Raw genomic sequence first — 11,699 nt, 5'->3', positions numbered from 1 at the left:
CTATGATCAATTGTTTGAAATTTATGAGAAAATTCATGCATCATACAAAAAACTCAAAAAGACTCATGCTAGTTTAAAGTTGGAACTTTCGAACATACAAAAAGAGCATGAAATTATTCTCAAAGATCATTCTATGATTGATTTAAATCACATGGCTCTACTTGATGAATTTAATGATTTAAATAAAAAATATTCAAAATTAATTAATGAGCATGATGTATTAAAAGTTTCACACACTTCACTTAAATCTGATCTTAAGAAATCGAAAGATATAGAGAGCAGCTTGAGGCTTGATAATAATGTTTTGAAAAATACTAACTTGAGGCATAAAAATGAATTGGATTCTTTTAAAGAAAATTGGATGATACCCACTCTTAATCTAAAGCCAAGACCTAGGAAGAGGCATAATAACCCAAATCATTTAAGAAATCCTTTCCCTGGAGTAAGATGTTTTTCATGTGGCATGCTAGGACACATCTCACACACTTGCACTATTCACCATAGTACACATTGGATGTGCAGACCTAAGGTGCATAATGCACAGCATAGCACACATACATTACACTTTACTTTTTATGAGAAGGGACCCAAACCTATTTGGGTTCCTAAGTCTGACAGTTCTTGATTCTTGCAGGATTTCTCTCACCAAAGATCTCGTGAGAAGCATATGATACTTGGACAAACAGAGGCTCGCAGTTCATAAACTGCCTAAACTTGCTGCTTAACAAATTGTTGAATTGCATTTTTTATTACTGTTATGATATGTTTTTCTTTTTGTTTAGTTGTTCTAGTCTTTTTTTTTCTTTATGATTTTTTTTTCTTGTTCTTAATCTTTGAAGATTTATGGCCAATGATAAGCATTTCTAAATCTGTTAAAGGGATAAAACACTGTTGATGGTTTCCCTCCCTCCAACCTCTTTTTGTGATATAGTATTCTTTTCTAAAACAAAAAGTCTATCTCATTTTAACAAATGGTTTTTGGAATTAAGATCTTTTTTCTTGCTACAATAGTTTATCTTATATATATGATCCAAAGTTCCTATATATCTTTCAAGTTAATGGAAATCCTGCTGTTGCACTTGTCATATGATTTTGATTTTCATTTTGTGGCTTGTTCTTCTCTATGTTAGAAAGAGAGCCCATCTTCTCTAATATATAGAAGATATAATCACAACTAAGAACATTTTTAAATGATTTGGTAAAGATTTTTTAGCTTGAAAAAATTAAAAAAAAAAAAAGGAAGAGGCCAATGACGCCAAATTGAAAAGAAAAACTTTATACACAAAAGTGTATCAAAAATCAAAAGATGCTCAAAGAGCAATTCAAAGTGACAAGAGGCATAAAATGAGCCCACTAAATTCAAGATATTCTCTCTTTTCAAAACTTTTAAAACTTAGATGGACTCATGGGTTATTTGATGTTTTCAAAGGCTTGATTTCAAGTTCCATGATTGAGACAAATTACTTTGGTATACTATTTTATAAGATATTTTATTTGTAACCAAGTTTTGAACGGATCTTCTTTTTATCCAAATTATTCTGAGTTAGACTTCTTTTTTTCAAAAGACGATTTTTATCTTGAAAGAAGTCCGAGCTAGGGTAAACAGGATTGGATAATCTACCATTTTCAGATTGTCACATTGTTAACTCATTGATCTTTCAAATCTTTAAAGTTTAATTACTTTGGAAATTCATCATATGCTTGCTTTACTAAAAGCAAAAAAATTAGTAAAATTAAAAATAAAAAAAAATTCTTTTCCTTGTTTATTTTATCTATTGTTGTTTGTATTTATTGTTGTTTAGGGGTTTCTCTGATCATCTCCATATAACCTTGTTTTGTATTTCTTTGTTACATCATCCTGGCCGATATTTATATCGTCCTGGACGATAGGACAATTCCTTCAAATTTCCTTCTGCTGAACCCTTTTCTAAGCTTGTTGTAACTCTTCGTCCTGGACGATAATTTATCGCCCTGGACGATCTGATCGAACTCTGTTGCAATCATGTTGATAGTCTTGGCCGATAACATATTTCATCCTAGTCGATGCATTTATGGTCATCGTCCTGGCCGAAACACCTAGTCGTCCTGGACGATCCACATGTCAGTGAGTTTAAAATCCTTAAGATCAGCCCTGGACAATCCATTATTGGACAATCGTCCTGGCCGATCCATTGTTTGTCCTGGATGATACACATGGCACAAATTTAAAATGTCTTAAATTCGGCCGGTATGATCAATTATTTAGCATCTTCCTTAACGATCACCTAATCGGTCTGAACGATCTGCTTTTTTCAATGGTAGTCTAGCTTGACTCCTCAGGACGATTGCCTCTATCTAATCATCCTAGCCGATATCTGATCGGCCCGGCCGATCAGACGACATTTTTGACCAATCGGCCTGTACACAATTATTGTACCATATCGTCCTGGACGATATGGCCATTTTCTTTAAATACAGGCCATTCCATCCATGTTTTTCACCTCACACCTCTTCTTCTCTTGTGTTTTCTTACTAGTTTGTTACTATGGCTAGTGCGAAACGAGTTTGACAGGCTTTTGGAAGTTTCTCGAGGGCCACTCTAGACTCTCGATTCAGGGAGGCAGAAGATCATGCAGCTTACCATCGCTACAAAGAATGTGACATCACTCTTTCTAGAACCATCAATCCTATCCACCTTTCATATCCGATAATGAATCTCTTTGCTCACACTTCTCTCTGTTTTATTCCTACCCTCGCTGTCCCATTTTCCTCTGAACTTTTGTTAGAGTTTTATCCAAATATTCGTATAAATCCTACTTTCACAGCCCTGACCTCCTATGTGAATCGACGCCCAGTCGAGATCATATATTAGGACTGTGCTGAACTTTTGCAGCTATCCACCATCGGGGATAAGCTGCATATAATTGTCTCTGATCCTGACTTCAACTAGTCCTCTGCAAATCATTTTCTATGCCAAACCTACTCTCCCTTTCATGTTGGAGAGACTAGCTCTTTAGTCAAAGATGCTAGGATAATCCAACATGTCCTTCGCACCTCCATAATTCCAAAAGCCGGGGACATAATCCACATCACCCCATTACTTTCTCTTACCACCTTTTACATCATGGCCCATAGAGATTTCAATGCTACTGATCTAATCTTTCGATAAATTGATCATTTAACTACAATCCGTGATCCAGGCCATAGGAGGAAACCCAACCTTAATTTAGGACATCTCATAGCCTATATTCTTGAAACCAAATACAATCATCAAAATCCTGGTCATCACGACCTTCAGCCTCCTTGCTACTCAAACAATTCTTTAACTATCCTTCACATTACTCATCTCCACCTAGGAGATGAGGAACCTCGGGGGGCTGAGGAGGAGGAAGCTCCCGCTCCCGCTCCTGTTCCTGATCCTACTCCTCTTCGCTAGCACTCTCAATTTGACCAGTTAGTGGAGAGATTTGATCATTAGGAGAACCGTTTTGATGCTTACGTTGCTGCACAGGAACAACAACATTCTGATGACATTGCCCGCTACAAGCAGCACCATACAGAGGACTTAGCCCATTTTGACAGCTACATTACTCACCAGCAGTAGCAGCACGACCAGGACATAGCCTGGTTCAATGCTCAGTCTACTACACTAGCTGGCTACTTTCAGCAGCCACCACCACCACCTCCTCCGTCTGATGATCAGGATCCCTCATTTTTGTAGTTTTAGTTTCTATTTTCTATGGATTACTTCCTTTTCTGTATTGTGCTTTTTAGTTGCTTTAGTTTTTTGTCTTTAGTTTCCTCCTCCTTTTTGAGATTTCAAAAGAGGGAGTAGTATGTTTGTTAGTATGTTTGTGCTTATTCTGTTTTCATTTTGTACTTCTTATTGTACTTGTTCTATTAAAAAAATGGAAAACTTGTTTAGTTTTTGCATTACTGTTTTAGAATTAATTATCGATATGTTTTCCATCATCAAAAAGGGGGAGATTGTTGCAAACCTATTTTTGGATTATGATTTTGATGATAGCAAACAAATATTGTTTCACTACGACTGACTTTTTCTCTATTGACTTTTTAGGAATAAAAGAACGAACGGAAAAACGAAGCCAGCTCAAGATTGGGTAGATTAGGGTTGAGTCTTTCTGTAAATTTTTTTTTAAGTCCTTTGTAATCTTTGAAGTGGTTGTTGCTAAGTAACCCTACATACACACACTTGAGAGAGTTAGAATTTCTATTTTTTCTCACATCGGCCAGGACGATATCTACATCATCCTGGGCGATCGGGCATAAAATAGAAAGTCTAAACAGGGGTTCTAAATTAAGGCAGCCGTCATTAGTGCATCAGCCTGGACGATACTTGTATCGGCCATAACGATAAGCTCAAAACAGAAAGAAATAGCCGCCATGATCAATTTATGTATTCTATATTTTTGGAAATCGGCCATGATGATGGTGTAATCGGCCTGGACGATATTATATAATTATGCCTAAATTGATCCGGCAATCGTGGGAGTAATTAGGGATGATTGATACGATCACATCATCTTAGACGATCGCAGGATCGGCCAGGATGATCTATTCAAAAATCCTTTGTCGCTCCTGGACGATAAATATCAGCCAGCCCAAATTCAGGGCGATGTGCTGGACGATCTAGATCGGACAGCTTGAATTCAGGGTGATGCTCTGGATGATTTTTCTCTGATTGAACTGATCGGCTGGGATGATCAAGCCAATTTTCAAATCGTCCAGTTTACATTCAGGGTGATACTCTGGCCAATCTTCTGAGATTTGTACTGATCGGCCAGGACGATTTTCATATCGTCCTGGACGATATAGTCGGCAACTTGCAATTAATGAGCTATTTTGAGCTCTTCTATTTAAGAGCTCTTGTTCAACATTTTGGGGATATCTTGGTTAGCATTGGGACTAAGTTCATAGGGCTTAACATCCCTAACGAACTTTCAGAAGACACAACAACTGATGATTTCAAGAGAAGTATAGAAACATAATTCCTTGGAGATGGAGCTTTTGGGAATAATGGAAGTGGAGGAAAGGAAGGTTATTCTCAATCAACAAGAAAGAGGATTTCTAAACAATTGAGGAATTTGGGACCTATCAGTTCTTTTACCAGATCAAGGAGATTGGAGCTTGAAGGGAAAGGTAACATGGGAATGTATCCCCCTAATCCCATTTAATGTATTCCTTCGCATTTTGGAATTGTAGAGGAGCAAGGAAGAAGAGTGCTTCTCTATATCTTAGGGAATTTGTCAAATTACATGATGTATATTTCTTGGGTTTGGTTGAAACCAAAATAAATTCAATAGACATAATGGAAGTTAATCTTTTGATTGGAGATGAATGGGATTTTGTTTATGTTCCATCATCTGGATTATCTAGCGGAATGGTGATTCTATGGAGAAATAAAATTGCTAAATTCTCAGTTATTGACTACTCTTCTCAAGTGGTCATTGGTGATTTGAAGGTGCACAACAAATGTCTGTGGAGGATTGCTACAGTGTATGGCAGCATAGATGTGCAGAAGAGAAAGGAATTATGGGATATGTTGAATAAATATTCAGTTGAAGATGTACCTATGGTAATAGGTGGTGATTTCAATTGCATTTTGGCTAAGGAAGACAAAATTGGTGGTAGGAGATTTCTTTTCTCCCTAGGACCAAGGGATATGAAAAATTGCTTGATGGAAAATGATCATCACGAAGTGGTATTTATTGGCCCTAAATACACTTGGTGTAATAACAAAAGTGGTGGAGCTAGAATTCTTGAAAGATTGGATAGGTGCTTTATTAATTCTAAAGCTTTGAGCTCATCTCAAAGGTTGGTGGTAAGACATTTAGCTAGAATAGCCTCGGATCATTGTTAATTTATTCTAAACATTATTGACTCTTTCCCTCGAGTCAAAAGGAATATCAAGTTTGAAGATTGTTGGGTTTCTTACAAAGCTTCTTTTGCGGTGGTAAAGAAAGAATGGAGCATAAATTATCAAGGTGATAGTTCTCAAGTGCTTAATAACAAATTTCAAAAATCTTTGAAATATCTATTATATTGGAGCAAGGCCAAACTCAAGGACCTTAACAAGCTAAAAGAAGAGCTTATGGTTGAAATCTTGGAGCTACAAAACAAAGAAGCTACTGATGGAATCCTCTCGGAATTTGATTGCTGGAAACTTAAAATAAGGTTAATGAGGTGAATTCTATAATGGCTAGATTGAATGATTGGTGGAAGCAAAGAGCCAAAGTGAAGTGGCTTGTGGATGGAGATAATAATTCAAAGTTTTTTCATTCTTATGCTAGTGCAAGAAGGAATTAAAACAAGGTTATAAAAGTTAAAGATGAGTATGGAGAAATGGTGGAAGAGCAAAATCTGATTGAAGAAACTTTTTTCAAATTATTTGATAAGAAGTGGGAAGCTAAGAGCTGTAAGCTTCACTGGTGACCAACTATTACTAGCTGCTTGAATGACACAAATAGAAGGTATCTGGATGCAGATTTTACTGTTGAAGAAGTCGAGAGAGTGCTGAAACAATTGAGAGGCAACATCTCACCTGGAAAAGACGGCATTACTTATTCTTTCATCATGGCATATTGGAATATTATAAAATAAGATTTCTGGAATGCTCTCAATCATTTCTTTAGCAATGGAGTTTTAAATGAAGATTGGAAGGAAACTCTTATTTTTCTAATTCCAATGGTATCAAATCCTCTTTTACCTTCTAATTATAGACCTATTAGTCTTTGTAATTCAGTTTACAAAGTGGCAGCTAGGGTGTTACTAAATAGGTTAATTGAGGTTATTCCTAAGCTTATATCTAGAGAGCAAGCAGCTTTTATCCAAGGGAGATCTTTATCAGATCATGTGTTGATTACTCAAGAAGTCTTCCACAAATTTAGATTCTCCAAAGCAGCTAAAGGTATGGTTTCTTTTAAAGTAGACATGGAGCAAGCTTATGATTCAATGTCTTGGAATGCTCTTAGAAATGTAATGGACTATTTCAACTTTCCTCCAAAAATTTCTAAACTAGTCATGGAATGTGTGGAAGATCTGAAGTTTGCTTTATTATCAATGGAAGATACTCTAGTTGGATTCAAACAAAGAGTGGTTTTAGACAAGGATGTCCATTGTCTCCAATTCTCTTCATTCTTTATGCGCAACTTCTTTCCAATGCTTTTGCTCAAAGCTCAAGTGGTATTAGAATCAATACCAATGGACCTAGAATATCACATTTATTGTTTGCTGATGATGTGGTGATGTTTTCCGAAGCCAATAAAAAAGTAGTAAAAGTAGTTAAGAAGGTAAAGGAAATCTTATATGATTTTTGTAATTGGACAGGCCAACGTGTTAATTTAAGCAAGTCTTCCATGTTGTTTGGGAAACACGTTGGTAGAAGGAAGAAGAAAAGCATTGCAAGGATTATGGGCTTCAAAACTTTCAAGGAATTCAACTACTTGGAGATAAAGATGGCATTAAGGAGACTTTCATATGATGACTTTCAGTTCATCATCGATAAAACAATGAAGCCACTTAGCATATGGGGGAGCAAAATCCTATATGTAGCTGGTAAAATTACTTTAGTAAAATCAATTTTGCTATCTTTATCGGCTTTCTATGGTTCTCATTCCCTGGTACCAAAATGAATTCTGGATGAGTTAGATAAAATTTGCAAGAATTTGTTTGGAGCAAATCAGATGGGTCTACGAGTTTGCATTATGTTAGTTGGGAGGAAATGTGTAAACCTATGTGCAAAGGAGGAAGAGGATTGTTTTCATGTGCTTCAAAAATGGCTGCATTAAGAACAAGATTGGTATGGAGGTTCTTTCAAGATAGGGATTCTCTTCTACATGAGGTGTTTGCTGCCAAGTATGGTGAAAAACGTGAAATGGGTAACAATAGAGTTAATTGTTCCTCTTCTTGGAAATTATTGAAGGATGGTTGTACAATGCTTAAACCAATTGTTAGATGGACATTGGTTAATGGTGAAGATGTAGATGTATTTAAAGACATTTGGATCTTGGATAAGTGCATCAATCGTTGGCCTACTTTTGTTGTTCCACATTAAGATGACGCTGTATTTGTAAAAGAATTTATCCAAGATGGTTACTGGAATGCACTGAAATTGCTTAATATGTTTGGTACATATTTGGTTTCCCTTATACTTCAGGTGAAGATATCTCAAGGCGGTGGGGGAGTTGAGATGGAACTTGTTCAGCAAAAATATGGGTTGACAATTGCTAGAATGGCTTTCAATGCTTTGAATCAACATAGCAGTGAATTTCAACAATGGAATTGGTTTAAAAAATTAAAGCTGAATGCTCGGGTGGATTTGTTCTGGTGGAGGGTGTTCAAAAATGCCATTCCAACATTTAAATTCTTACAACAAAGGAGGCTAAGGGACAATGCTTCTTGTCCAAGAGGTTGCATAGCAATTGAAGACATGGAACATGTTTTGTGTATCTGTTTGAAGCTAAAAGAGGTAATCAACCATCTTAATCATTGGGGATTTGGTATTCCTGTTTTTCAAAGATATGAAGAAAGTATTATATGTTTGGAATCGATAGCATTGAAGAAAGGTTTGTTAGCAAACTTATATTGTAATGCAGTTTTCTAATCTTGGAAAGCTAGGAATAAGAAAATTCATGAAGGTATGGAGGAAAGTCCAGCTTTTATTGCTTCTAATGCAATATTTATACATCTATACTTCATAACTATAGCCATTTCTCATTGGGCAACTGGGATGTCAATCAATCGAGAAGATTGTCTAATTCTTGGCAACCCCCTCCACCCGAATGGCTAAAAGTTAATGTAGATGCTTCTCTTCTACCGACCTATAAAGCAGGCATTGCTGGAGTTTTCATAGACTGTAAAGGCAGATTTTTATTTGCTTTTGGAATTAATTGTATTCATTGGGATATTGCAAAATTGGAGCTTCTTGCAATCCACTCTTTGAAGGAAGTAATCAAAGATTGGATGTTCAAGTATAAAGGAATCATAATAGGAGGTGACAACTCCAACATCATCTCTTTTATGCAAAAGATTTGGAAAAAATGTAACCTCATTGATGAAGATCTTGACTATCTCAAATTATTTAACTTTGCTATTTTCAATTGTATTAGTAGAGATAGCAACATGTTAGCTAATTATTGTGCTAACTTAGCTTTTTTTAATAGCCTTTAATTGGATGATGTCTCTTTGAATAAGGTTCCTCCTTCTTTCTTCAAGATTTTGAAGGAGGAATCAACCATTTAGATGCATCTTTGCTTTAGTTTTTAATATAAGCTTGCTTCGGCTTTTCTTTCAAAAAAAAAAACTAACTCAAGCACTGTGACACAACTAGTGGTGGCACAACAAAGTGAACTAGAGCCATAATGCTACATTGTTGTGATGCTATAACTGAATTGATGTGCCATTTCCCTAGTAGAAATTGAATTAACTACTTCACTATGATGCTTAGGTATTCGATAGAATGGTGCTCAGTCAGTATTGTGACATAGATGTGAACTTGCACCATAGTGACTGATGATGTTAGGCATGGACATGAACTGGAACTAAAACACTACATTTCCTCTATTGTAGTGCATTTCTCTATATATTTTGGTTGAATTTAGGGTTGAATGCCATGGCGCTACAAAGTCTAGTGTCAAGGCACTACCATTTTTCATCAATGTTTATGGATTTTTAAGTAAATTCTCGTCCACAAAATCATCAAGAGAGGCCTTTTCAAAGAAAAATGAGTATAATAAAAATATAACAAAAATTTCACTAAGCAATTCTCCCAAACTTAAACTATTATTTATCTTCAAGTAATCCTCATGCACCTTTTTTACAAATGATCTTATTTTGCTTAATGGAAACTCTAAAATTTTAATAATTAACAAAATACTAACTTAATGATATTTATTATAATATTTGATGATTATTAAATTTAATTAACTCAACTATAGGTGAGCATCCTAGCATCCTAATAATTCATTTCAATTAATATTACTAATAAATTCAGCTCTAAAATATGTAATTGACCAATTTTTAATATTTTGATACTTATCTTTTTCACTTTAACTTTTCTTTTTTCACTTTTTTTTCTTTTAAAATTTCTAAGTACCTTTTAATTATTTTCAATACCATTCTTTTAGCTCCAATTTTTATATTCCAATACTTAGCTTTTTTTTTTCATTTTCACATCCTTTATGCTTTTTCAATTGTTATATACTTTATTAAGATTTTGAATACATGTTTCTCTCTTCCCTTAATGTACCCTAAGTGATTATTATCTAAGATTTATAATCCCAAAATTGCATGCTTCTAATCATTATTCTAATTAATCTAAATGTTAAATTTTCACTAATTCTTTAATTAATCGTGGCTGAAGTAATTAGTTAAGTGCTTGGGTGTAGTTTAAGTACAATTGTTAGGTGTAATATGTTCAGATAATGATGTATAACTATAACTATACTTGGAACTAATGATAATGACATGAAATGGACATGCAATTATCTATCATAAATAACCAATAATACCTCATTCTTTTGATTTTTAATTTCATCATGGGACTAGACTGGTGAGCTCCACACAATCTTGCATGCACCTCGTCCATGATATTCAAGGCTTTATATTTGTTAGGAGAATGCAACTATAGCTGATCAAATGATGGATGGAGTTGAGTGTCATTAACCAATTCGTATGAGAGAGATATCCTCTTAATTTGATTGATAACTAATTTTTCTTGATGGGGTTTGTCTTCTTATAAATAGTCAGTGAAGGGTTGTCACCAATCCACTACTTCCACATCCATAAAAAGAAAAATCTTACCTTAACAAGTGACATTTTATTTATGCATTCCATGTCTACAAGTGATAAACTTTTATGACCTTATACCTCTACAGAAATAAAATCTTCTTCTAAAGAGGTCAATTACTTTGCAAGTTTTACTAGAGCATCTGCCATAGAATTTCTTCCACAGGGTATTCGATACAAATAGATTTAGAATCTACTTAAGGAGTTTCAAACTGTATTAAAAATATGGAATGTGTTTTTATTTTAAACCTTTGTAAATTCTAGTAACCTAATTGGAAACCAATTATAAATCTCCAAATATCTTAATTTCATTAATCTCCATTAAGATTACTAAATCCAAACTAGCTATTAGCGCCTCATATCCAAGTTCATTATAGGGTTTTGATAAATGGAAAGAATATTATAAAATACCTTTTAGGGGTTAAATTTACTAACCCATTGCCATTTTTCCCTTGGAAATATTTCATAATTCTTTATCCTTTTGATAAGACAAATTACCATAAAAGTACAACTCCTACATAGAGCATTTTGAATTCTCTAGATTCATAATTTATTCATTAAGAAATTCAAGTTAAAGTTGAATTAATAGGGATTGGTTGTGCTACTACTATGGCTTCACCTTTTATAAAATATAGAGGAATAAATATTATATCAAATTATAGAAGAATAATAGACCATATGCTAAGTATATAAACAATGTTTAATGAGTCCTAAGATATTGCAATGGATAATATCAAGATATTAGATTAATCTTATGAGATAATATGTAATGCCTTGACTTTTGGATATTAAAGATCATGGCCAAACAATATTTCTCAATAGGTGGATAATTCAATATAGTTGGAAGTAAAAGTTGGTTTACATAATAGAGCATGTTCTCTTTCCCTTCCTCATTAGTTGAGATAACAAGGTGC

Source organism: Dendrobium catenatum, unplaced genomic scaffold, assembly GCF_001605985.2.
Source record: "Dendrobium catenatum unplaced genomic scaffold, ASM160598v2 fragScaff_scaffold_543, whole genome shotgun sequence".
Taxonomy (NCBI): Eukaryota; Viridiplantae; Streptophyta; class Magnoliopsida; order Asparagales; family Orchidaceae; genus Dendrobium; species Dendrobium catenatum.
Note: the sequence above shows the minus strand (reverse complement) of the source record.